Raw genomic sequence first — 27,539 nt, forward strand, 5'->3', positions numbered from 1 at the left:
TCTTATCTATGAAAAATAGTGGTTGTGGCCCTTTGATATGTAGCTCCAATATTTTTGAGGTCAAGAGGCATGACTTTCAAACAAAATACTCCCCGAGGACATGTGAAAGTTGTCTTATATTGATCCTAAGGTGCGATCTTAATTTTTTTGTAGCCAAAGAATCTATTCATGAGTGATAGAATTCTATGTTTAATTGTAAGATCGATAATTGAATATATGTTGAGTAATAAATATTCATCCTTAAGACAAGATTTATTGTTATCTCTAAAATTTGTACATATTTTGATGCGACCATCTACTTTTTCTATGGTTAGAATATTTGAAACCCATTCTAGATAATCTATTGGTATGATGAATCCAACATCAAGCAATTTCTGAAGCTCGACCTTGACCAAAAGTGCTACTTGTGGATGCATATTTCTTACTTCTGCATTATAGGTTTTATGTCTAGTGGTACTATTAGGTGGTGCATGACAACATTAGGATCTAGACTAGGCATATTAGCATATAACCATGCAAAGTTAATCTGATGTTATTTAAATAATTTAACAAATTTGGAACTCTCTTGCTCTATCAATGATGTTGCAAGATAGATTTTGCAAGTATCTTCCTCAGACCCAATGTTACTGATTGTTGTTTCTTCTATTAGTACAGGTGATCATGCATGATATGTTGTTAAGGGTAGAGTGTCAATACTTCCATTCTCTAGCACCTTAGGGAGGTTTTCACTATTAGATGCACCCTTTCTTTTTAATTTTTCATGGTCTAAATGTGCCACAATATGGTTTTCGTTAAAAAACCTTTTATTTGTTTTTATATTTTTTTGACCTAAAGGCTTTGAACCCTCTCCAAAATAAGCCACATTGCTGATTTCAATTAAAAATCCTTCACTAAGGTCCCCAATAGAAAGATCATCTTGAAGTCCAAAAATCAATAATAGCCTTGTCATTTTGGAATGTATCTAATTGTGGATGACCTTGTTGCTCCCAATCTATGAGTTGGGAATGAACAAGTGGAAGGCCATTTATTTGGTCTAAGTTGAAGGTTGTGAGTTTAAAGACACATGAGTCTTCATATATATCAATGATATCATGAGGATCATCATTGGTACTCTCCTCATTAGTTTCAATTATGGAGTTAGTTTGACCAATGCTACTAGAAGAATACTTAGTACCTAGGGTCATTGACTCTGAATATTTATACCCTAATCCTTGGGACATAAAGGTTTCAAGATCATAAAAATTTCATTATCCATGCTTTGCCACTTACATACTTATCTTTGGTAATTGAATGGCTTTTTCTTGGTGTGATTCGTGCTTGGCCAACTCTGTTTTTTTTTTCAAAAGTAGGTTCATTGGGTTCTATAAAGGTTTATTTAAGGTCATAGTCACTAGATAATTTACCTAATCCCCATTCCCATTCATTAGAATCTTTTTGGACAATATTCTTTGAATTGTTCAATATCATTAGTTGTATCAATTGTAGAACTTGATTGACCCATTTGTAAAGTTCATTGAGTAGGAGAATTAGTATCAAAATCATGAAATCTCAAAGGTACATATCCAAATCCTTTGATCCTTTTCTTCTTAGGTACTAACTCGGGTTGGAGGGGTTCTACAATTCATTATTTTTGTAAGCCAAGAGGACCTCAGTCATCATATCCCATTTTTTATAAGCCCTTGAAACCTTTACCATAGTTTTCAATAGGTATCTTGACATTATTTAGATCTAAATATTTCTCTAATTCCTTGTACAAATTTTGCAAAAGGTCTTTCTCGTCCATCTCACCCCATATGGTAAAGGTGGTCGGATCCCATTTTATAGTAACTTATGACACATGGTGTGATTACTGCGCTCTGTCATAATTCTTAAGGGAGCTTATAAGTTGTCTAGGATATATGTATTATTGTAGGATATACTCTCTCATTCCTTTAGAATCTTTTAATGATGTAGGATCAATGTAAGATATGGATGAAGTAGCATCTCGATTGATGGGAATGGTGACTTTTGGCTTAGGAAGAATGTTATGGAAATAAAGATATGGATTAGGATCACCTAGGATAGTAACCTCTATTTCATTATGTGGGAATTTGATGCATAATTGATGATACATGGAGGGAACAACTTGCATGGCATGGATCCATGGTCCACCTAGAAGGATTGTGTAAATGAGGTCAGGGTCTAAGAACTAGCAAACCATGTCCTTTACTACTAGCTCAACTTTGATTAGTAAGGTTACTATTCCTTTGGATGAGCACTCTTCATCATCATAGGATTTTATTGTTATCTTCTTCTTTGCATCTATAGCCCCTTCAGAGAATCCCAATGCAAGAACTAACTTTAGGTATAAATATTCAAACTATCCCTCCATCATCCGAACTCATTTTATTTGATGTTTATGGATGAAGGCTTTGATGTGGAGAGGTGCATAATTTAGTTTTTGATGAGATGAATCATCATTTCCAATGAATGTAAGGTAGTGAGGTGAGGAGAGTTGTCCCACCATGACTTGAAGCTAATCCACATGTAGGTTGGTAGGTATTGAAATCCCTTACAATGCTTTGTCTAAGATGGCCTTATGGAAAGGGGAGATATGTAGGAAATCAAGGATGAATATATGGATAGATTTTTTTCAAGATAATCAACAATGTCATAATAGTTGGATGAGGAAGTAGGTTTGGATATGGTACCTTGTAAGGTCACTTTACCAAAATGGGTGCCTACATTACATTTAGGGGATTCATCTTTAACAATTATGGTATAAATGTGATGGTCCATCTTAATAATATGATTGACTATGTACTCATAGGAGACATTGGAATAATTAGAATTATTATCAGGAGCACTCTTGGTGGATTTTTCCTTATCATGTTTAGGAAAAGGATCCTTAAACACCATCTGTTCTTCATTAGATTAATGATCTTCAACTTCAATAGGACCACTCTCAATGAGATCTTTGATAATATTAACAAGATCGTGACAATTGCTAGTATTTTGCCCTTTGTTACCATGGGATTCATAATATTCACTATCATTCCACCATGAATGTTTGATACTAGGTTCAAATTATTTGGTCTCTGACCAGGTGATGATCTTATTAGAGACAACAATTTGTAATATTGGCTCAATATATTTGCCTAAAGGTATAAATTTTATTCACGACATAGGCTTTGTTGTCCTTTACAAATTAACTTGATTGTTTCATGTGCTAGCTCCCAGAAAACCTACAATGGATTGTGTAGTCTTATCCATATTTGCATCTACAACCCTATCATTGATCATGTTCTTGTTCTTTTTTCAAAAATGTAATTTTTCATTATTATTTCAGCTAGGTGAACCAAGGAAAAATTCCTATGCAAGGTTAAATTGTCAATTCAAATCAAAACCACAAAACATACAAATAAAAGACATGAACAACAATCTATTATACCTTGACAAGAGAGTTCTCTTGTTCCTCCGATTTGGACTCTTGATGAAGCCAAGAATGTGCCACTCCTTAGCTTGATTGGATTGGTCCAATGTAGATATGTGGTTGGCTCTCCAAGGTGTGCACAAATGAGGATGGAGATGGATAGATGGGTGAAAGAGTGAAGTTGTGGATGATGATCAAAATGGCTAAGTATGCAAATGAGGATGATTTGACTATAGTCTGGGTACCTAGATGGATTTCACTAAGCAAATTAGTGGCATGCACTTACAAGATTTGGAGATGATAAAAAAGGGGATGGAGTCCTCAATTTAGAGGAGAAGAGGAGAAGAAATGGAGGGCTACGATTGACACAAGATGAAGGGCCAGGATTCCATGTCAGCCCACACATGGCCCAAGAGGAGATGATAAGACAAGTGTGGAGACCAAGAAATATGCCTTAAAGGCATTTCTTGTCTCCACACTCCTCAAGGATTGTTGGGAAGACTTCCCAATGTGCCTAGGGAAGACAAAGGAATAAAATATTCCTTGAGGGATGGGGATGAGGAATTAAAAATTCTTCAAAAAGGATGATCATAGGGATTGGAGGAATAAGAAGGAATTAAAAATTCCTTCGAGGATGGGTTGTCTAGAGGAATGTGAGATTTTGAAAATCTCACATTCACCTAGGAAAAGGGCATTTAAGGAAGGTGGCTGGATGGAAGGGACAAGGAGTTGAATTTGTGGCTAATCATGAGGATTAGCCACTAGCAACTCATTAGGAGAGGGATTAGAAGAATGATTAGGTGGGATTAGGGCAAATGGGATTTGCAGGAGGATTTGACTAGGAGAAAGAATGAGTGGAGGGAATTAAAAATTAAAAGAATAATGATAAGTGAGATTAGAGGGCTTCTAGAAGAATTCATTAGGTTAATGATGGATTAAGAAAAAGGTGATTTGTAGGAATCACCTAGATTAATTAATTAATTGAAATTAATTAATTAAAAGGAGGAATTTGAGATTAATTAATTTGAGGGATTTTAGAAGAATAAAGGTAGATTGATTTATTAAATCAATCAACAAACTATAGTAACAACATTAATTATATTTAATTAATATTGAGAAGGAATAGGAATTGACACAATTAATAAATTAATTATGCGAGGAACTTAAATGAAATAATTAAAATAATTAATTTAAGTGTCTAGAAGAATTCATTAGGTTAATGATGGATTAGGAAAAAGGTGATTTGTAGGAATCACCTAGATTAATTAATTAAAAGGAGGAATTTGGAGATTAATTAATTTTAGATATTTTAGAAGAATAAAGGTAGATTGATTTAACAGACTATAGTGAGAATATTAATTATATTTAATTAATATTGAGAAAGAATAGGAATTGGCGAGGAACTTCAATAAATGAATTAAAATAATTAATTTAAGTGTCTACATTTTGCCCCTCTTTTACGTAGTGACAAATTTGGAGATGGGTAAAAGATAGAAGAAGAAAAAAAGATGCCCCAACATAAAATGTGGGTGGTGTATGCCCTCTTAAGAATTTTTTCAAAATTATTTTACAAAATTGATGAAAAATTCTTGAAACGAAGAGGAAAGAAGAAGGGGTAACAAACGAATGAGAAAGAAAGATATAGAAGATTGAGAAAATTAGAAGAGGAGATAGAAGGAGGGAGTGCACGAAGGGAATAGGCCCACAAGGGGGTCCATATAATCCACAAAGGGCCCAATGAGGGATCATTGTTACACACAAGCCTTGGACGAACTTAGATCTTACAAGAAGAGAAGGAGAGATGGATCGCGTTCCCACCCATGAGCACCATGCTGAGAGGATCTGACAATACGAGAGACTCGCGAGCTATGGACCATTCGTATGTATGACTATCTTCCTATGTGATTTTGTAGGTTTTAGGCTAGGGTCAAGGCTTAGTTAAGGGTCAAAGTTTAGCGAGGTGGACACATTGATCACCATTTCAGCACATGCGCATCTAGGCTAGCACGAGCGCTAGCGAATAGCGTGGGCGCTCGGGAGTGGATAGGGAAAACCAAGGGTTTTGGGGTGAGCACCCACGTTTGGCGTGGGCAGTTGCACTTCGGCATGGGCACTCGTGGTGGAGGGGACTTACGGTTAGGTTTAGGGTTAGGAAAAGGTAGCATGTCGTGGGTGGTCGTGCTATGTCAGGTTAGGATTAGGTTGGGAGATAGGGATGTCGCGGCATGGCGCATGCGCTCACGCTAGGGTAGTTTAGGATTTGGTCGAGTGGAGAGAAAAGGTTGCACGGCATGTGCGCTTGCATTAGTTCAGTCCAAGGTCCCAACTGGTTGCCCGTCAGCATGTGCGCCTATAGAATGGCATGAGCACCACGGGTTTGGCGCAAGCGCTGAGTGAATCAATGTGTGCACTAGGGAATAAAGTGATAGAAAATAAGGTTAGAATTTTTGGCTTGGAGTAAGGTATGGGTGCATCAAGGGGAAAGATAGGGCTTAAGGATGTGAAATGATGAATTGGATTGTTGGATGCAGGCTGATTTGGGGTCATTGGCATTGAGGGAGCACTGGCCAGCGACCATGAGATTATATCAGCAGCTCCGATCAGATGAGTTAGAGATCCTAGCTGTTGTGGGGTTGCATTTTGTGGGTAGGTGGTTGAGGATTTGAGCCCATACTGCGATGATGACAACTTTAGTTGAGAGTTGGGATAGTAGATATAACACGTTCCACCTACCTACTGGCGAGGCAATGGTGACTCTACTAGATGTATGGAGGATCTTGAAGATGCCCATTCACGGCATCATCTTGGAGTACTGATTAGATGCGGCAGATTTTTACCTACAGGAGGTTTGCGAGTATGAGGATAGAAGTAGGATGCATTTGGGTAGGGTGATGGGAATCTTACATATACCTCATCTGGTACTTGTGATTTGCAGATTTTTGAGTGAATGGATTCTACCTGATCTTAGAGGACATGGGTTTCCAATTGGATGGAGCAGGTGTCTTTATTTTATGGTACATTATTGTGTGCAGTATGCCTAGGACCCACGAGCTGGGCTCAGTTATACCATGATATGCATCTCATGGTGTACAGGGAGTATGCCAGCTTATCTGCAGGAGTGACACTTCTCCATATTGGGGCTTGGGAGCATATTACAGTTACCCAGCCACTAGGTGTACAGGATAGGCAGGCTCAACGACCATATATAGACAAGTACATGGGCCTACTACATTATACATGGATAGGATCGATATGATTTTGGCATTGCATTTTTTATGAGCTTATGCAATTCACATGGCGGCCATTTTTGGATAGTGAGATATGGAGGGGGGACTAGCAGCTGCACTGGGCTGGAGTGGAGATGTGGTTGTTTGGAAGGTCTGTATATATCATGGAGTATTATGCCCCTTAAAGAGTAGAGAGACAATTTGTCTTAGTCCAGGATAGTGGGAGACATACCATTGTATCCTCGGACAACACGAGAGGAGAGATTTTGGGGCCCGAAAGCAAGTCCATTGGAGGGAAAGACCAGTTTCCAGATAGCACCATACTTTATTTGGGAAGAGCGGCTCAAAGCAGAAGAGGATCCAGGGATGACAGGAGGATACAAGAGTTGGTGGGAGGGACATTTTCCAGTGCGCCTTACCATTCCTGGCATTCTAGAGGATGATGAGTTGTAGCCGACAGTAGATGAAATAGTCAATGGAGAGGATGATGGACCAGGTGAGAGGGTTGTGGTACCTGTGGCACAGCGAGAAGATTTGTACACTGAGAGTGTGCAATCTAATAGGACATAGAGCTAGCGACCCACATAGAGCCAGCAGATGGGTGGATCGGTGAGTTTTAGGCCACCTAGAGGAGGGGGAGTACGAGGATCCGAGGGAGGAGGTGTTGAGGAGGGAGTTGGGGAGACAGGTGGAGAGAGCTAGCTCCATTTTAGCTTATGTGTTATATTTTGACCCTTCGGGGTGATTATTGTATTATGACAGACATATTCATTTTTTTGAGCTTATATGATTTGCGGCGGTAGTGATGCATGTACCTTATTATGATGGACTCTATTTATTATTTTATGATGTGATGCATGGATGATGATTATGGATGTATTGTGCTGACCTATTTATGATGCAGAGTGGATGTTTATATATGTATGCTTATGATGCATTACTGACATGTTTATGGATGCAGGATGAGTGATTATGCAGGTCCACATGTTTTGATGTGCATATATGTTGTATATGAGGATGTTTAATGTATGATGAATATTCAATGCAATAATAGATGTAGATGCAAATGGTTTATGATAAATGATAAATTACCCTAAATTCAATCTATATGAGGAATGGATGATTAATGTAATGCCACCTACACAAATAATGCAATGTAAATGATCAATGCTATGCAAATGATGCGATCTAAATGAATGAATAATGTAATGTAAGATGTAAGATGTAAAATGAATGTAATCTAAGCGAATGAATTAATGCCATCTAATATGAATGGATAATGTAACCTAAATTATGTATGCCATGCAATCTAAATGCAATCTAAGTGGTTAATTCTTGTGAAAATGATAATCTGTGAATAGTGTAATGAAATGAATAGATAATGAAATCTATAAAAATAAATGGATAATGAAATAAGTGATGCATTCTAAATGCAAAATGTTTTTTTTGAATATGCCAGTAGTAATACAATGATCTTAGATAGAAATAGAAGAATAGGGGAGAGGGGGGGAATTGAAGACTCCATGGGATTATTAGATTGGTAAAATTAGGACTTTATGGAATGATGGGGAGACTTGTGAACAAAATATGTGGAGAGACAACCTAGTTTGATATTGCCCTAGGTAACCCACACCACTGATTATAGGAACCAGGATGTCATGAGAAACCCAAGGCATGGACCGACTCATCGTCAAACGGGAATTCCTTGCACACAGCTATGCAAGTGTTGAGGAATACTGATACAAAGTTGTGTGTACATGTAAGGAAACCCTCAAACACACTGATAACTCTTGTACACGAGAAGGTAAGTGTTGATAAACACTAGTACCAGGTCACCGACTCACACAAGAGAGATCTAAAACATGCCATGCTATGAAATATGCCCCAGTATGCACCTATTGTAAACATACCTGGATATGGAAGAATTGGGCAGTTGTAGGGAAAAAGATGCAAGTCAAAATGAAAATCCAAGCAATCAAACAAGTCACCCATACATGACCAATTGATTCCTCTCGCCAAGAGTAGGATTAGGATGGAGGATTAGACTACTAGGAGAGGGAAGGACTCATCCCTAGGGAAAAGGATAGGGTGGGGGGATTTTGGACTAGGCAAATGACCACATGACCTTGAAGATTAACTTGTGGACTCAGGACTGACTTCAAGACTTGATGAAGCTCACACAGAGGCACAAGCTTAGGAAACAGGAAACAAAAGCTCAATTTGATGGAACAATCTTTATTCATGATTTAAGTACAGACTCATCATCATACGTGTGATTTATTCCAACGGGAGTGGAGGAATGTTGTGATGGGTGAATTGGATAGTGAGGATGATGGATATAAGGTGATGGAACTGTGACCTGATAGACAATGGATCTAGATTATTTACCATTTTTTTTTTTTTTTTGCCAATTGATGACTTTCTGAAGACTAGGCATGGAATATTTTTAGGTGCATGATGTTCATTTGATCATCCAAAGGATCTCCTTCAGGAGTAGCCAAATTATATGCCCCTGATCTATATTTTCTTGTGATCACATATGGTCCAAGCCAATTAGGCTAAAACTTGCCTTTTTCTCTCTTTCTTGAAGGTTTTTCTAATTTTCCATGAAGACAAGATCACCAATTTCAAATTTTTGGGTTTTGACATTCTTGTGGTAACTCATGCATAGGAGATTCTTATATACCCAGAGATGGTTTAAGGCCTTGAGGCACCTTTCATCCAGTAGTTCTAGCTCTTGTAGTCTAGCAACTCTGTATTCTTCATCTGGTAGGATATCCTGCAGTGACACCCTTAGAGAGGGGATCTTGCTCTTAAGAGGGAGGATGACTTCAGAGCCAAAGATAAGGGAATAGGGGGTGGTGCTTGTTGATGTGCAGATGGAGGTGCGGTAAGCTCACAGAGCAGGGTGGATTTGGAGGTGCCAATCATGGCCAGCTTCATTGACTATCTTTTTGAGGATTTTGATTAGGTTTTTGTTAGAAGCCTCAGCTTGACCTTTACCTTATGGGTAATATGGGGTGGAGAAGTGATGTTGGATGTCAAATTTCAGGCAAAGCTCTTTAACATCCTAATTTTTGAACTGTCTGTTGTTATCTGTAATGATAACTTTTGGGATTTCATATCGACAGATCAAGTAATTCAGAATGAATTTGGATATCTGCTTACCAGTGGTGAAGGTAACAGGGATGGCCTCTACCAATTGGTGAAATATTCGGTGGCGGTGATAATGAATTTATGACCTTTAGAGGATGTAGGGTGGATTCTCCCAATGAGATTGATCCCCCACTGTGATAAGGGCTAGGGTGTAATGAACGGTTACAATTCTTGTGATGGTGCATGGATCTTGTCACCATGTTCCTGGCGAGGGATACATTTCTTCACATAATTATATGAATCTACTTCCATTTTAGGCTAGTAATATCTTGTTCTCAAGAGCTTTTTAGCCAAAGTGAGCCCACTTGAGTGTGCCCCACGGATGCCTTCGTGCACTTCACGTAGTGCTCATTCAGCCTCTTATTTATCTAAACACCTTAGGAGGGAACCATCAAAATGCCTTCTAAATAAGGTGTCTCCAAGGATAGCGTAATGAGCACATCAGCGGATGAAGGTTTGTTGTTGGTTTTTGGTAAGGTGTGGGGGTATGGGGTTATCTTTTAGGAAAGCGAAGGTCTCTTGATACTAGGGGAATTTGGGACCAACGGGTACACACACCATTTCAAATTTTGGTAAATCGTATGCTAGTATAAAGAATTGCTCGACCAAGAACTCACACTTCTAACTATGTGCTGGCATCTGAAGGAGGGAGCCAATGGTTGCCATTGCATCTGCAGCTCTATTGTTTATTCATGGAATTTGATCGAACTTGATTGTTATGAAATGTTGCTTAAGATCTTCAACCATACTACTATAGGGAAGAATTTTTTCATCTTTTTTTTTATATTCATCATTGACTTATTTTATGACAAGTTGGGAATAACCATAGACATAATTCCACTATCTTCCATTAGCTAGCCAAGCGTAGTTCAATAATCAGTACCTCATATTCTGTGATATTGTTGGTACATGCAAAGGCTATCTTGTATGAATTTGGGATGTAATCTCCTTGAGGTATGATCAGTAGTATTCTTGTCCTCGATCCATTTTGGGTACAAGAACCATCAAAGTACAACTGCCATGTGGAGGATGTGGTGGCAGTCATTATGAATTCGTCTGACAATTTTGTAAGGATCAGATGGTCACCTGGAAGTGGAGCATTAGCCAGTTGATCTATGATTACCTATCCCTTGATTATTTTTCTATCTACATATTCAATGTCAAACTTGCTTAGCAACATGACTCATTTAGTAGTTCTGTCAGTGAGGGCAGCTTTTGACAAGAGATATTTAAGAGGGTCAATCTTAGCAATCAATTTTGTTTTGTTTTTTATCATGTAGTGTTGGAGTTTCTATGTACTAAATACAAATTCTAAGAATTCTCTTTCAATGGGGGTATAATTGAGCTCATACCTCACGAGTGTTCAACTGATGTAGTATATGGCATGCTCCTTTCCCTAATCATCTGTCTGCTCTAATAATGCCCCCAATGCCAATGTAGTAGCACATATGTACAAAATAAGAGGCTTTCCAGGAGTAGGAGGCATAAGAACTGGAGGAGATGCCAGATATTATTTAGGTTTTTCAATAGCCTTTTGACACAAGCAGCCCCATTTAAATTTTGTGTCTTTGCGCAACAGGTCTGCAAATGGATGGCATTTATCTGCAAGCTGCAAGATGAAGCACCTGATAGATTGGAGTTTCCCTTGGAGGCTATGATGTTTTCTAAGGGTGTTTGGGAGAGGCATTTCCATGATGGCTTTCACCTTTGCAAGATCAACCTTGATGCCTCTGCAGGAAACAATGAAAACTAGCAGTTTTCCCGATGTGACACCAAAAACACACTTCTTAGGATTGAGGTGCAATTTGTATTTTTCCAACCTTTCGAAGATCTTCCTTAGAATAGGGATGTGCTCATGTCTTGTCTTTGATTTTCCTAGATGATCATCTACATATTCCTCCATGATTTTTTGCAAGAGGTCATGATAAATTGTCATCATTGCACATTGATATGTATCTCTAGCATTTTTTAGGCCAAAAGGCATGACCCAGTAACAAAAAGTCCCCCATGGTGTTGTGAACATAGTTTTGTGTTGATCTTCCTTCACGATATTGATCTGATTATATCCGTAAAATACATCCATAAGTGATAGCATCTCATGTCCCACTATGAGGTCCACAATAATGTCTATGTTGGGGAGCGGGAAGTCATCTTTAGGGCAAGCCTTGTTTAGATCTCAGAAATCAGTACAGATGCGGATGCCCCCAGTGGGTTTGCCGAAAGGTACAATATTGAATACCCATTCAAGGTAGCCTATTGGTTTGATGAATTATGCATCTAACATCTTTTGGAGTTCCTCTTTGACCAGGAGTGCAATATGTGGATGCATCTTGCGTAACTTTTGTTTTACGGGTTTTGCATCTAGATGGACAGCAAGATTATGAATAACTGAGTTAGGATCTAGACTTGGCATGTCAGCATAGGACCATGTGAAGTTGACTTTTGTCTCTGTGAGGAAATTGATGAAGTCCTATTTCTCTTTACCTGTGAGGGACTTGGAAATGAGCACGTTCTTTGGAATGTCTTTGGTGCCCATATTGATACTGCATGTTTCCTATATTAACAAATTTGACCTGTCATGTGGAAGATAATCAATGGTAGGGAGGTCTATTCCCTCATCCTCAAGTGCCTTTTCCAGGTTTTCACATTTTGATACGCCCTTTGTTTTTGCTTTTTTCTCATCCAAAGGTGTCTTAGAGAGGTTTTCACCTAGGGAGTCATGTTTTTTCTTTTTATTATCTTCTTTGTGACTAAGGGCATTGACTCAACTACCAAAGTATCATTTTCATGTAGTTGAATCACATGTACTCTATTTCAGTCTTCCAAATTATGCACGGTCAGGAGAGTTATGAGAGTGTTATCATCGATGAAGATGTCTAAAGTGGGTTTGTCTCGTTGGCCCCAATCTATAAGTTTAGGATGGACAAGATGTAGCTCATGTGGAATGGGAGGGGTAATGGGTGTTATGTTGTTGATGTGAGTGTCAAAGAAGATGTCATCTTTGTATTCAAAAGGAATTTCATGGAACTCCTCTTCATCAGAGTCTTCGACATCCAAAGAAGGACTTGAAGGGGCACTAGTGATAGTGATCTTAGGAACTGGATTGTACCCCAAGCCCCTGTTATACTTGTATGAGATAAGATTTATTGGTGCTTTTATTCCTTTCTCTTCTGGCCCCAAGTTGTGTCCTTTGTTACCGATTTTTTCTACTATAGCTCATGCTTTTGGATATATTTTGTAGGTATTTTTGTTGGGTCTTCATCTTATTCTTGGTACAACCATGAAGAGAAATCTGTGTCAAGGCTCTCCTCATCAAGTGGACCCCATTACTAAAAGGTGGTATCTTTGCATTGTATAACTGATTTTTGATCTTTTTTTATTTCTTTTGGTTTTCCAAATGACTTGGAAGATAAGGGGAGATTGCCTATTAATAAGACATCCTCCAGTTTGTATTCTCTGCAACCATTATCCAGGATCTTTATTTTGGAATCTACTTGAGATGAGGTGGAGGCGACGTTTGATGTGTCAAATGGAGGATTTGGATAGGGTCTATTAAGTGGGCAATGATATGGATTCTTCCCCTCTAAGAGATTGAAATATTGAAAGGGTTGTGGATCACCTTTGATGGTGATTTCTCTTCCATTGAAGGGGAATTTGATGCATTGATGATAAGTGGAGGGTACGGCCTGCAAAGAATGAATCCATGGGTGACCGAGGAGAATATTGCAAGAGAGATCAAGATCTAGGACTTTACAAGGGATCTTAATTGTAATAGGGCCCACTTGAAGAGGCAAGGTGATCATGCCTTTAGAAACTCTTTCTACATCATCATATGATTTTATTGTGATTCTTTCTGATGTATCTGTCAGGTCCTCAGAAAGTCCCAATTGTTTTATTAACTTGTATGTACACAAATTGAGTCTGGATCCACTATCTATCAAGATACATTTGACCTTGTGCTTTTGGATAAGGGCTTCAATATGCAAAGGTTTATTGTGGTCTTCATATGTAGGAGCATCACTGGAAGTGAACACAACGTGTTGTTGGGTGGCAAGGTTTCCAATGAGAGCTTGAAATTGGGCAGCATTGATATTATCGGGAATGCGAGACTCAAGGAGGGATTGTTCCAAAATTTCCTTGTGGATAGGGGAAGTCTTGAGAATTTTTAGGATGGAGATCTATGCGGGGGTCTTCCCAAGTTGGTCAAGGAGGTCATATCGACACGTGAAAGATATGGGGGGAGGGTTTGGTGGGGGAGGGGCTCCTTGGACAGTGACTCTACCTCGGCGGGTGGTTACATTGCAATCATTCTAAGAGTGGGAAGCGGAAGGTGTAGCGCCTTGAATGACTACCTTAGCAGGGTTAGGTTTCCTTTGGGAAGGGGGAGACATTGGCATGGTTGTCTGCAGGCTCAATATGACCTACTAAAAAGTCAAAGCCAGTTATATGATTAGTGTAGTCATAGTTCACAGCATTAGATGATGAGCCTTTTCCTTTATCATGTTTTGGGAAGGGTTCCTGGTACATTTTGAGTTTGTCATTGTTGTTACCAGGTTTTGAATTTGCTACCTCAATCTCACCTCTATCAATGAGATCTTGTATGTAGATTTTAAGTTTCATGCACTTTTATGTATCATGCCCATTGCTACGATGATACTCAAAATACTCATTCTCATTATACTACCTAGTTTTCGGTTGATTGGGATTGAACGGGCGAGTTATCGATAAGACCATTGCGCCTGCTTGGACAAGCTTTGGAAACACCACTTCAATGGGCTCGGCAAGAGGAGTAAAATCTCTTCGAGTCTTGTTATTGGATCAGGGTGGTCACCCCTAGACTGAGACATTGTTATGAGTATTTTGAGATTGATTTTGATTATTTTGATTGTTGAATTGGCGATTGGTGGTGGTGGGCCTTGAAGGAGAGGCCACAGCCTGGACCTATTTTGTATCAGTCACACCATCATTGACTACGTTCTTGTTTTTGGACCAAAATTTTGGTTTATCATTATGATAAGAGGAAGAATTTTGACTCGATTTTTGGTAATTTTTCAAGGTTCCTTCCTCTAACAAGACACGTTCGAGGGCTAGGCCCTTGTCAATCAATTTTTGGAAATATTTAATATATTGAGATGTCAAAGGTCTTGATAGTTCAAGCACCAGATTCTTTTAAAATAATTCAATTTGGTGTTCTTCTGGCATGTCCCATTGGAATTTCTTGATAAGATGTCACCATCTTTGCAATAAGTTAGCAAAAGTCTCTCCAGGCCTTTGTTTTGTGTTACAAAGGTCCATCATGGAAACACCATTAGCAATGTTATAGGCAAAGTGAGCCACAAACTTTTCTGCTATGTTCGGGAAGGAGGTGATAGAACCTCAAGGTAAGGACGAGAATTATGCAAGAGCATCTCCCATGAGACTCTTAGGGAAGAGCCTTCGAAGGTATAAGTCACTATAGGAGACTTCTTGACATAAGATGTGAAACTCACAAACATGGTCTCGAGGGTCCCCTTTGCCCTCATACTTCGTGAACTTAGGGATCTCAAACCTTGGTGGGTATGGTGCAACTAATATAGATAGGTCATAAGGAAAAGGGTAGAATTCCTCAAACAAGTAAGGTTTCCTTTTGTTAGTCCCTTCCTTCATGTCTTTGATAATGTTTTTCTTGTCCTGGATTTCTTTAATGAGGTCTTGTTGTGGACTTTTGAAATGATGAATTATGTTGCCCCTAGAATCGGATAAGTCATGGAAGGTCCACCGCTACTAATGTATTTATATGATGAGGAAGCAGGGATGTGAGATGTGATGACTAATGTCACAAGGACTTGAGTGGCAGTTGATTGCGACCCACAAATTGTTGTGATACAAGGAAGTGAGGCTCGAATGAATTTAGCGACATTATTGAGAGGAATGGAGGATTGTGGAATAGAAACGTAGGGTCGGGTAGAAGAAGATGGCATAGAAGCATGTTGGAGAATAGACGAGATTGGATTTGATATTGGTATAGATGCTAAGAAGGAAGAAGGTGGAATGGAGACTACGGGGACAAATGTCACAGACACTATTGATTAGGGTTGAATGATGGGCGGGGGTGCAATTGATTGAGTTTGAAGAACAGGTGCGACAGCATGGGTAGGAGCAAGGTCTCCTTGTAGTTGTTGACAAAGAGTGGATCTATCAAAATTGAGGGGGAGTTGAGATCCATTTTCAAGGAGAGTCTTTAGAAGAGCACTAGGATTAAATAGGATAAATTTCTCCAACATTTCTTGATTATAAGTCTTCTAAGAAAGTTCGCACTTCCAGAGAGAGTTCAACTTGATCAATGATATTAGGGTCTTGTGGTTGATTTTGAATGTTGGGTTGCACACCTTGTGTAGGGTCTTCATATAGGACACTAATGTCCAGCATGCCATATTGTTGTTCAGCCATATTTTTCTTTTGAGATCGAGTTGTGACCATACAAGAATAACCTCAAAAAAGATTGATTAGAGGAGGAAGAAATTTGATGAAAGGACTTAGCAAGGATCTTGAATTTTGGATTTTGACTTGGATTTGATGAAATTGGATTTGATTGATTTTTAGAGTCTTTGGATGAGGACATGGGTTTGATTAAGATTGAACCTTAGTCCTTGGATGAGGATTGTAGGTTGGAGATGTTGATGAAGCCACAAGCAAGGTAATTACCAAGTTGGGTAAAATTTAGACCTTGAGATGATGATCAAAGTCTTTCTTCTACTAAGGGTTGACTAATGACCCTAAGAAAAATAAAGATGTGAGATAGGAGTCTTGATTAACTCAAAGGGTAGGAAAAATGTACTTGGAGAGGATTCTTCTTCAAGCACAGAGCCAAGTGATTGATTGATTAAGGATGAGGTATAAATAAAAATTCACAGGGCATAAAACCTTAATGTGAGGTTAAATTGGATTAAAGGATGATTTGATTTGGATTTGAGAATTGATTTGATGATTGAAGATGATTGATTTGTGATCAATTGATGTGCTAAGTCCTTAGGAAAATAATGAGGATGATTTATCAAAGAGAGATGATAATGATGATTAGAAGAAATTTGATGACTAGGTTATCCTTGGCATGAACATGACTCAATAGATGATTGGTTCAAATGGCAAGTTGTATAAAGGGATGCGACCACCTTGATTCTGATGATAGTTGGTGTTAAAAGACAAACCTAAACCTTGATGGAGGGAATGAACTCTTAATTCATCACTAGCATCAAACTCATTTCTATGACCATGGATTTAATCATGGTAATCATGCAAGAAGGTCCTATGTTTAAGCAAGAGTTTACAATTTGTGTACCAAAACTTTCAACATCTAATAAGTTGTGCTTGTGTGAGCTTCTTCTTCTTGATAGATCTGTGGATTGACTTCTTGGGATTCTTATACAACTTAGGTTTATGAAACATGACACGGATGGAGTTTTTATGCAATTGGGACTGTGTGGAAGACTACTAGGATGTGACTTGGGTATGACTATGATTGGAATGGTGACTAGGACTTTGACTTGGATGGTTGTTTTTTTAGACAAGTATTTTGCAAAGTGTTTGGGGATAATGATGTGTTTAGTCTAGTCTTGGAAAATAAGTGTCAAGCAAAGAAAACACAATAGTCAAATGAATTTGAACTCAAAGACACTCATGCTCATATACAAAATTCCTAGGGCTGGCAAGGACAATAGTCACTGGATCCCAACTGGTTTCCCAACTATGCTTACCTAGAGTGAACACTTAGATGCTTGACCCCACTGTCCCCCCTCCATGGCACTCACTTCTCTGGGGTAGCCAAGCATTAGTTCCCATGAAAACTCCCCATGGCCAACTTTGTGTCTCTACTAAGGGTCATAAAAATATGGGCGGCTTCGGAGGTCTGACCTCCTGTGCCAATGACTAGAAGGTTTTTGGCCACTATGCACAAGGTGTTTAGTATGGCTTCCCATTAAGAACTACCCTTTGCAGTTGTGCAAGTGCAATTTAGGTCTATAGCCCAACAAAGCACCAAGAACCTAGTAGTCACACAAGCATGATTGAGATCTCTAGGATCCTACTAAGCACCCAATGTGAGAGTGAACTCTTAAATAGCCCCAACCATTGAGTCTTTCATTCCCAATGGCCTATTTATTATAGTGAGTTGGGATCCCCAGGTTTGGGTGTACTCACTTGGGTCGTTCCTCTCTCACAAGCTCTAAGAGCAACTCAGGAGGGCAGACCCGCTAAGATTAAACCTGCAATAAGCACGAAAAGCTTGGAGGGTTTGGATTTTTGATCATCTAGATAGACGAGAGAATACTCTCCTACCATTACAATTTTCACAAACATAGAAAACAATGGTTCATTTACCCCCTAATTAAGTCTAAGTGCTTAAAAAAATGAAAATACAAGGTTTAGTTGAATCTCCAAGGCAACCTATAGAAAATCAGATCAGTAGTTTTATTTCTATGTCTTGGACAATCGAATAAACCTACAAAACTCACAAAAATATGATTAGTAGATAAAGGTTTGCAGAAACAGTGCTCGCACTGATCTGCAGACGCGTGCGCTGAAGCACCTATGTAGGCACTAAAATGCCTATGTACACGCTAAAGTGGGCCAAAAATAAGAAAACAGAAAATGCAGGAAAAAAATACAGAAACTAAACAAAATGTCGATTATACCTAAGCGGTCACGCTGTTCTGATTCGGTTGCGCTGAAGCGCTCGCGCTCACGCTAAAACAAAAAGAAATCAAAACAAGTTAGCAATTAGAAATTCAAATTTTCAAATTAAAAAACAAGTGGGATTTGGTCAAAAACGGTTGTGCTAATATAATGTCAGTCGTGCTAATGCACAAACATACGCGCTGAAGCAAGTTAGTACACATAACAGAGATTTAAAATTTAAAATTAAGAAGGAAACCTGATAGAGCACCCACGCTATTCGCAGGGCACTCACGTCGAAATGAGACTACAAAAAAAAAAGATACTAGTTAGAGCAAAATTAACTAATTTTTTTTTTTTTTTTAAAGTTTTTTTTGGTTTTTAGTGTTTTTATGCTATTTATTATGGAATAAATGAAGAGAAAAATAGAAGCAAAAGGAGATTTTGCTGAAATTAAATGAGAAAAGTTTAGAAGCGGGCGCGTTGTTCCCGTAGCACTCACGCTGATCTGTAGGTCTGCGAAGAAGTAGGTTAAAACAATTTAAATTTCCAGTGGTCATGCTAAAGCGCGCGTGAACATGCTGAAAATCATGTCGCTCATGTTGAACCTAAAGTGATCATGCCAATTTGCAGATGCTCGCACTGTTCTAATACCTGTGATCAAAAACGCACAAAAAACTCAAAAAAAAGATTAAATTCTAGGGGTCGAGTCCCATCGGGCATGCCAAAATGAACCAAGGGAAAAGTCTTATGCAAGGTTAGATTGTCAATTCAAATCAAAAGCACAAAACATACAAATGAAAGACATGAACAACAATCTATTATACCTTGACAAGAGAGTTCTCTTGTTCCTCCAATTTAGAATCTTGATGAAGCCAAGAATGCTCCTCGCTTTAGCTTGATTGGATTGGTCCAATGTAGATGTGTGGATGGCTCTCCAAGGTGTGCACAAATGAGGATGGAGATGGATAGATAGATGAAAGAGTGAAGTTGTGGATGATGATCAAAATAGCTAAGTATGCAAATGAGAATGATTTGACTATAGTTTGGGTACCTAGATGGATTTCACTAAGCAAATTAGCAGCATGCACTTACAAGATTTGGAGATGATAAACAAGTGGATGGAGTCCTCAATTTATAGGAGAAGAGGAGAAAAAATGGAGGGATAGGATTTACCCAAGATGAAGGGACACGATTCCATGTGAGCCCACACATGGCCCAAGAGGAGGTGACAAGACAAGTGTGGAGACCAAGAGATATGCCTTAAAGAAATTTGTTGACTCCACACTCCTCAAGGCTTATTGGGAAGACTTCCCAATGTGCCTAGGGAAGAGAAAAGATTAAAATATTCCTTGAGGGATGGGGATGAGGAATTAAAAATTCTTCAAAAAGGATGATCATAGGTATTGGAGGAATAAGGAGGAATTAAAAATTCCTTGGAGGATGGGATGTCTAGAGGAATGCGAGATTTTGAAAATCTCTCATTCACCTAAGAAAAGGGCATTTAAGGAAGGTGGTTGGATGGAAGGGACAAGGAGTTGACTTTGTGGCTAATCATGAGGATTAACCACTAGCAACTCATTAGGCGAGGGATTAGAAGAATGATTAGGTGGGATTAGGGCATATGGGATTTGTAGGAGGATTTTACTAGAAGAGAGAATGAGTGGAGGGAATTAAAAATTAAAAGAATAATGATAAGTGAGATTAGAGGGCTTCTAGAAGAATTCATTAGGTTGATGATGGATTAGGAAAAAGATGATTTGTAGGAACCACCTAGATTAATTAATTAATTGAAATTAATTAATTAAAAGGAGGAATTTTAGAGATTAATTAATTTTAAAGATTTTAGAAGAATAAAGGTAGATTGATTTATTAAATAAATCAATCAACAGACTATAGTGACAACTTTAATTATATTTAATTAATATTGAGAAGGAATAGGAATTGGCACAATTAATAAATTAATCATGTGAGGAACTTAAATAAATTAATTAAAATAATTAATTTAAGTGTCTAGAAGAATTCATTAGGTTAATGATGGATTAGGAAAAAGGTGATTTGTAGGAATCACCTAGATTAATTTAATTAAAAGGAGGAATTTGGAGATTAATTAATTTTAGGGATTTTAGAAGAATAAAGGTAGATTTATTTATTAAATAAATCAATCAACAGACTATAGTGACAATATTAATTATATTTAATTAATATTGAGAAGGAATAAGAATTGGCACAATTAATAAATTAATTATGCAGGGAACTTAAATAAATTAATTAAAATAATTAATTTAAGTGTCTACACTTGGGTTTTCCTTATTATCTTTAGATATCTTAATGGTACCTTTCTCAAGGAGGATTCTCTCATTGAATAGACCCTTTTTAATGACTTCCTAAAATATGCCCAAACATTTTTTACGAAGCTCAAATCTGATCTCACAATTTAGGTTTTACATGAACATCTCAACCATCTACTTTTGTGGGACATGACAAGGGCAACAACTAGCAAAACTTCTCCACCTTTGTAAGAAAGGTCAAAAGGATTATCCATTACCATGCTTGGTATTGCATAATGTTATCACAAAGACCTCATACTCAATGTTATAGGAGAAGTTAGATGAATTTCTTAGCTAACTCACCCCAATACTTAATCCTAAGCAATAATTATGAAAACCACTCCATGGATTGTCCACTTAGGCTTCATGGAAAGAGCCACATTAGATATAAATCATTGTAGGCCATCTCTATACAAGAATTGAAGAAATATAATATGATCCTTAGGATCTCCTTTTCCCATATACTTGTAAGCTTTAGGTATATCAAAATTTGTGGAAAAGGTGGCATGGGTATAGACCTATCAAAAGGATAAGGACAAATGTCTTTAATTGTGTAATTCTTGATAGGGGCCCTTGTCTACATACGAGCCATTTTTTATTGTAATTCTCACACTTGTTGTGTCAAATCCCCATTAGGTTATGTCATATCTACTTGATGTGAGAGCATATTTAGCTATTAGTTTCTTTTTAACAACTAGTTATGCTTTTTTACTTAAGTTCACTTAGCAGTGCTTATTTTATTTGTGCACCTAGTTTAGCTTTTATGAATTTAGTTTAGCTAGAGTTAATCTTTATTTAGTTCCTCATACTTGCACTTTAGTTCTCCTAAAATTAGATTTTGTGCTTTCTTTATAACAACCTCATTGTACAGTTATAATTTATTTGTATTATTTTATTTTGAATAATATAGCATTCATTTGTGAAAGGTGTTCTTGTTTGTCATTTGATTTTGTATGCATGTATTGCTTAATTCATCATGGTATCAAATCTTCGTAAATTCAACATGGTATTAGAGCTTTGAAACTTCAAAATGGTATTAGAACGTGGATTCAGAAAATCCCTTCTCAAGTTTTGAGAGTTTCTTTACTCAAAAGCATTGCAAGGTCTTATATTTGTTCTTTTTGGATCTCATTGTGAGCAATTTTTTTATCAATTTTGGAGCAAAATGGGCATTGACAATTGTGTTAACAGTGTCAAAAAACTCTAAGATCGAATGTCATTTTATCAAAACCCAAGTAGTTGAAATTTAGAGTCAAATTCACTAGGGAAAATTTTATGAGGTAATTTCTAGAGGTAGCTTAAAATTTGGGTTAGTTTATAGCAAAACAAATGTCCCCATCAGCCTTAGAAGACCCAAAAACCTATAAAACACCTACCAAATTGTTAAAAAAAATTAAAAAATTGAGGTATTTTTAGGGATATGTGCATCATTTTTCATGCACTTGTATGGATTAATACCTACATCAATTCATATATTAGTAATATTTTGCAAAAAAAAAATTATGTTTTTAATTTGTAACTTGATTCCACAAAAATTCATGAAATCAACAAATGGGGTGCATTTTTTAATAATAGTTTTTTTAAAACTTCAAAAAGAGGTCAAAATAAATTTTGGTACATGCTTACCAGTCCTTAATCAAGCTTAGACTAGGTACAATCGGGACTAATACATGAAACATCGGCAATTTTTTGGTGGTATTTTTGGAGACCGCACCTAAATTTACCCCTCTACAAAATTTAGAAATATCACTATTTTTAGTAGACAAAAGAATATTTCGAGGACTAGAAGACTTTTTTAAGGGGTTTTATTTTTTGCCACATTAGCAATGCCACATGTGCCATGCCAATTTTTTGACTGACATATCAGCAATTTGACCAACTTTGATTAGTTTTACCTTGCAAGCCATAAAAAATTGCCTTTGGTTTTTTTCTCATAATTTGGTCATATGACCTCCATCTTTTGTTTCCACATATCATCAAAATTCTCATTCTGATGTTAATCTGTACATGGTGGTAGTTTTGTTAGATTAAGCTTCATGTGTATACTACAATCTTCCAAAGTGAGACTTCTTTTTAGTACTTTTGAGGCCATAACTTGGGCAAACACATTTTATTTCTTCCTCATATTGTTGGAAAGCTCTTAAAATCCTCCATTAATATTTGCAAGTATATTTTCCATATTTTTTTCAATTTATCAAAGGAAGTGATTTCTTGATTCTAGGATTTATCTTTAATTCGATTGTGCTAGGGTTTGTGTTTTTTTTTTGTTTTGTTTTGTTTTTTTTTGTGGGGGGGGGGTCAATTTGTCTCTTTTAGATCCTCTTCACACCTTATCAATATGGTGGACTCTATTGTTTGACTCATGCCCCATAACTATCACACCTAGAAGGATTAGATGACTAAATTCCTTATGTCCATTGGTTTGTAGTCTACTTTCGATGAGACCCAATCCACCTTGGATTATCCATTTGAGGTTTTTCTATATAGAAAAAAGATGGATGAGGCTATGGGATTGATTTCCACACATTTTTCAGATAGTCTCCTATTTCACCTTGAGTTGTGCACTACTCCATGAGACATGTGGACTATGTTCAACGATCGTTTTGGGGAAGTGAATGAGTTCTGGGCAATGCAGCTACAGATGGAGTTGACCACTTTGGTGGCTGGTTTATTTCTCACTATTGATAACTTTTTTGAGAAGTTCAAATCTCTCATATTGTTTTTGAAAGTTTGTGATAAAGAGAGATCTAACAAAGAGTGTGTCTACTTGATATTGCCTAAGCTTTAAGGGCCTTTCCAAGTCTTTACTTCTGCATTTTATGCCTCCATGGATGATTTGGGTACAACCTTCATTGTTCCCTCTTTTGAGGTCTTTTGTGAGAGATTGACATGAGAGTGGTCTTTGTTGACTTACTTTGATTCACTTTTAGGTTCCTCCTCCCAGGCCTTGGTTACTCAATCTCCAAATGGGATTTCCATTTGTTAGTATAAGTATCCTCTTGATATGCTTCAAAGATTTGACATGCTTGATTGCAAGCCATCCCCCACACCATTTCAATTAGGGGCTGTGTTGTCTTCTAGTTGTTCTACTTCTTCAATTTATGCTACATTATACAAGAGGTCAGTTGGCAATATTTTGTACCTGACACACACTCATTCTAATATTTGCTTTGCAATTAGTCTAGTCTCTCAGTTCTCTCATGGTCCACATGAGAGTCACTGGAAGGATAGCAAATGTATATTGAGGTACATCTAGGGCACATTGTGCTTTGGCATTCATTATACATTAGGAGACTCTAAGATTGTTGGCTTCCACTGACTCAATTTAGGTCGATGATTTTAATGATTGAAAGTATACTTTTGGATTTATTTAATAACTTGGTTTTGGCCCTATTGCATGGTTTTGCAAGAAGCAATGGGTGAAGCCGCAATAGTGGGTTACACTTTTTTGGATGAAATAATTTCACTCTTTTGTCCAAAATCAATTTTCACCCACATTTTATCGAAAGTCACTTTCAATCGAAAGCAAAAATCACTTTCGATTGAAAGTATTTTATGACAAACTTTCGATCAAATATAAGTTTAGATCGAAAGTATTTTTTTGTTTTTTAATTAATATTTAAAGGGGTTCAATCAAACTTGGGTTTGATCAAACCCCTTTATTTATGGTTTTTTAAAATAAAAAACCCAAAAAGCCCTAACTGTTATTTTCGACAGTTAGGGACGAATTTTTTGTTGTGGAGCTCGATAGAAATGTCGTCAAATCCCACTAGCAAACCTCTAAACCAGGTTGGGGGTTTTTTGTTATTTTTTATGTAAAGTTTTGTTCTATATCATATTTTAATGAATTGTTTAGGTGTATATACATATATAGGTATATATGTATATATACATGTTTATATATGTATATACAGGTATATATGTATATATAGGTATATATGTTTATACAGGTATATATGTGTATATACATGTATATATATAGTTATGTGTGTGTATATATATACATATATACATATATATGTGTGTGTAGTTATGTGTGTATATAAATTTATATATATACATGTATATACATATACATACACACACACATATATGTAGTTATGTGTGTATATTTATATATATGTATATATGCACATACATATATATATTTGTGTGTCTATAGGTGCATATATACATGTATACATTATATGTTGATGTTTTATGTTTGATTTAAAAAATTTCATATGTTGATTAAAACAAGTTTAAATTAACTAGAACCTTCAATAATTATTTTGTAATTATCAAGACATGAAATATAGAGAACTTACCAATGAAAGAACTACCAATTAACCAAACACATCTTTGTTAAAATGTGACCTCTTTAAATTTGTATATTCTCATCATATTAGCCTTGATTTACCACTTGAGACTTAAAGACCTCCTTAAAAACTTATGTTTTGATCCTTTTCCTTAAATTTCTCAACTCATAGGTCTTCCCCCTCTCTCTCTCCCCACAAGTAAGATAGTTGTATCTTTCTCTCTCTTTCTCCCTCCCCTTAATACTCTCTCCCTCTCTCCACCCAAGAAAGAATCTCTCTCTCTCTCTCTCCAAGTAAGACTTTCTTTTAGATCTTTGTTTCTCCCTCCCCTCAAGGTAGACTCTCTCTATCATCCTGTCTAGATCTCTAGATCTCTCTTTGGACCTCCCCTTAAGATTCTCTCTCTCTCACACACACACACTCCAAGTAAGATTCTATTTCTCTTTCTTTATCCCTCCCCTTATGACTCTCTCTCTCTCTCTCTCTCTCTCTCTCTCTCTCTCTCTCTCTCTCTCTCTCTCTCTCTCTCTCTCTCTCTCTCTCTCTCTCTCTCTCACTCTCATTTAATACTAATGTTACGCATGTTTAAAATACATGATTGATGAATGTTTAAGTTTGATGCACACACGTGTACATTTTCATATTGATGCATGTATGCTATGTTCTCATGTACACTCAATGTATTCTTTATTTTTTTTAAACTTACGAGATCTTATATTTAGAATAAAATTAAATTGTTCATTTTAATCCATAAAAATTTAAATATTGGATCTTAGAATTAGTTTGAATACATATTGTAGACACCCAAAATTGTCATGTCTAATTAAATAAATATTTTATTTATTTAATTATCTAAGCCTAATTCTTCTATTAATTAAATAAATCTTTATTTATTTAATTAATTCATTTATCCTCTTCTAGCCTTATTTCTCATTTAAATAAATACATTTATTTATTTAAATTATCCCTTTCCTATATTAAATAAATATTTTATTTATTTAATTGCCCTACTTCTTCTATTAATTAAATAAATCTTTATTTATTTAATTAATTCATTATCTTTTTCTACACATGACACATGTCATTCATCTCTTATTTCCTACACTACCTACCCCTTTCATTATTTTGGTATTTCTTATACCTACCCTCTAATCCTAGCCGACCTCCTTTTTACACCTCTCAATCTTAACCCTCCATTTTCTATTGTGTCTTCTATTTAAGGAGATGCTTTCTTCATTACCAAACCCTAACTACTGGATCAATTGACTACACTACAATTCTACTTGCAACCACATTCCGTTCTTTGTTGAGCTCTTGTGCATACAAAAATCTAAGAGCAAGCATATCAAACAAGATCAATGGAGATAGGAAGAATGGAGATCAAAACCCTAGTGGACATGTGATGGTATAATCTTTGTGATTTTTGAGTTATTTTGCATTGTCTTAGGTTATCTTCATATGTTATGGTGGATCTTTGTTCATTGTTAGGCTAGGGTTTGGTGGTTGAATCCATTTTAGTCTTTCAATATTGTTGTTTATTGCTATCCATTTTCACCATATACACATATCAAATAATTTGGTCTAAGGTAATGTTCATGTGACATTAAATAATCCTTCTGATGTACTAGATCTATATATTATCATCACATTGATCATGCAGATGATGCAATCTCCCCTCAAGAACTATTCTCATGAATAAGTATTGAGATCAAAAGATTGAGAGAATTAATAAATAGTAGTAGTAACACAAGTGTTTATAAAAAGTTCACTTGTCAGAAAATTATTGATAGCCTTGTGAAAATCAAGGATGACATTCAGGGCACTAGTGCCTATTCTATTGATTCTATAGAGGTTGTTCTTTTTTAGAAAGCCGCAAGAGGTTTGTCATGGTTTGACCCTTACTGAGGTTCAGAGTTTAGTACCTAAGAAAACTGTAAAAGAGCATTGTTTCCCATCATACTTGGGGAAAAACATGGTGAAGGGATATCAAGTCAACAAATATGATGATAAGGACATGGTTGTTGTGATATACCAACGTTTCCTTGCTGCACATGGTCATTATCCAAATAAAAAACAAATTCCACTCTATTCTACATAGCAGTTATATGCTGAGGTTCACTTGAATCAAAAGCTGAACTACTCTAATTTTCCACCATATCTAGGTCAAGGTTGTGGTAGGCTTGCTGATAGGGACCCTTATTGTCAAGTTGGTCGATATATTTCAGCACACAAGGCCATTTTTTGTTAGAGGGCACCCGCTATTTCACCTTCATTAGGTCCTGAGGAAAATGAGGTTGTTCATAGTACCCAACTCTAGGAGGCCATTCATAGAGTTGGTGACATTGCAACTGTGACTACTTTGATATATAGTGATCGAGTCAGACAATATTTGATGATTCATCAACACTCTAGATCTTCATATAGTGAAGCACACCCTAGTATTAGATCAGATGATCCTTATGCTACA

This window comes from Cryptomeria japonica, chromosome 7 (genome assembly GCF_030272615.1).
Source record: "Cryptomeria japonica chromosome 7, Sugi_1.0, whole genome shotgun sequence".
Lineage (NCBI taxonomy): Eukaryota > Viridiplantae > Streptophyta > Pinopsida > Cupressales > Cupressaceae > Cryptomeria > Cryptomeria japonica.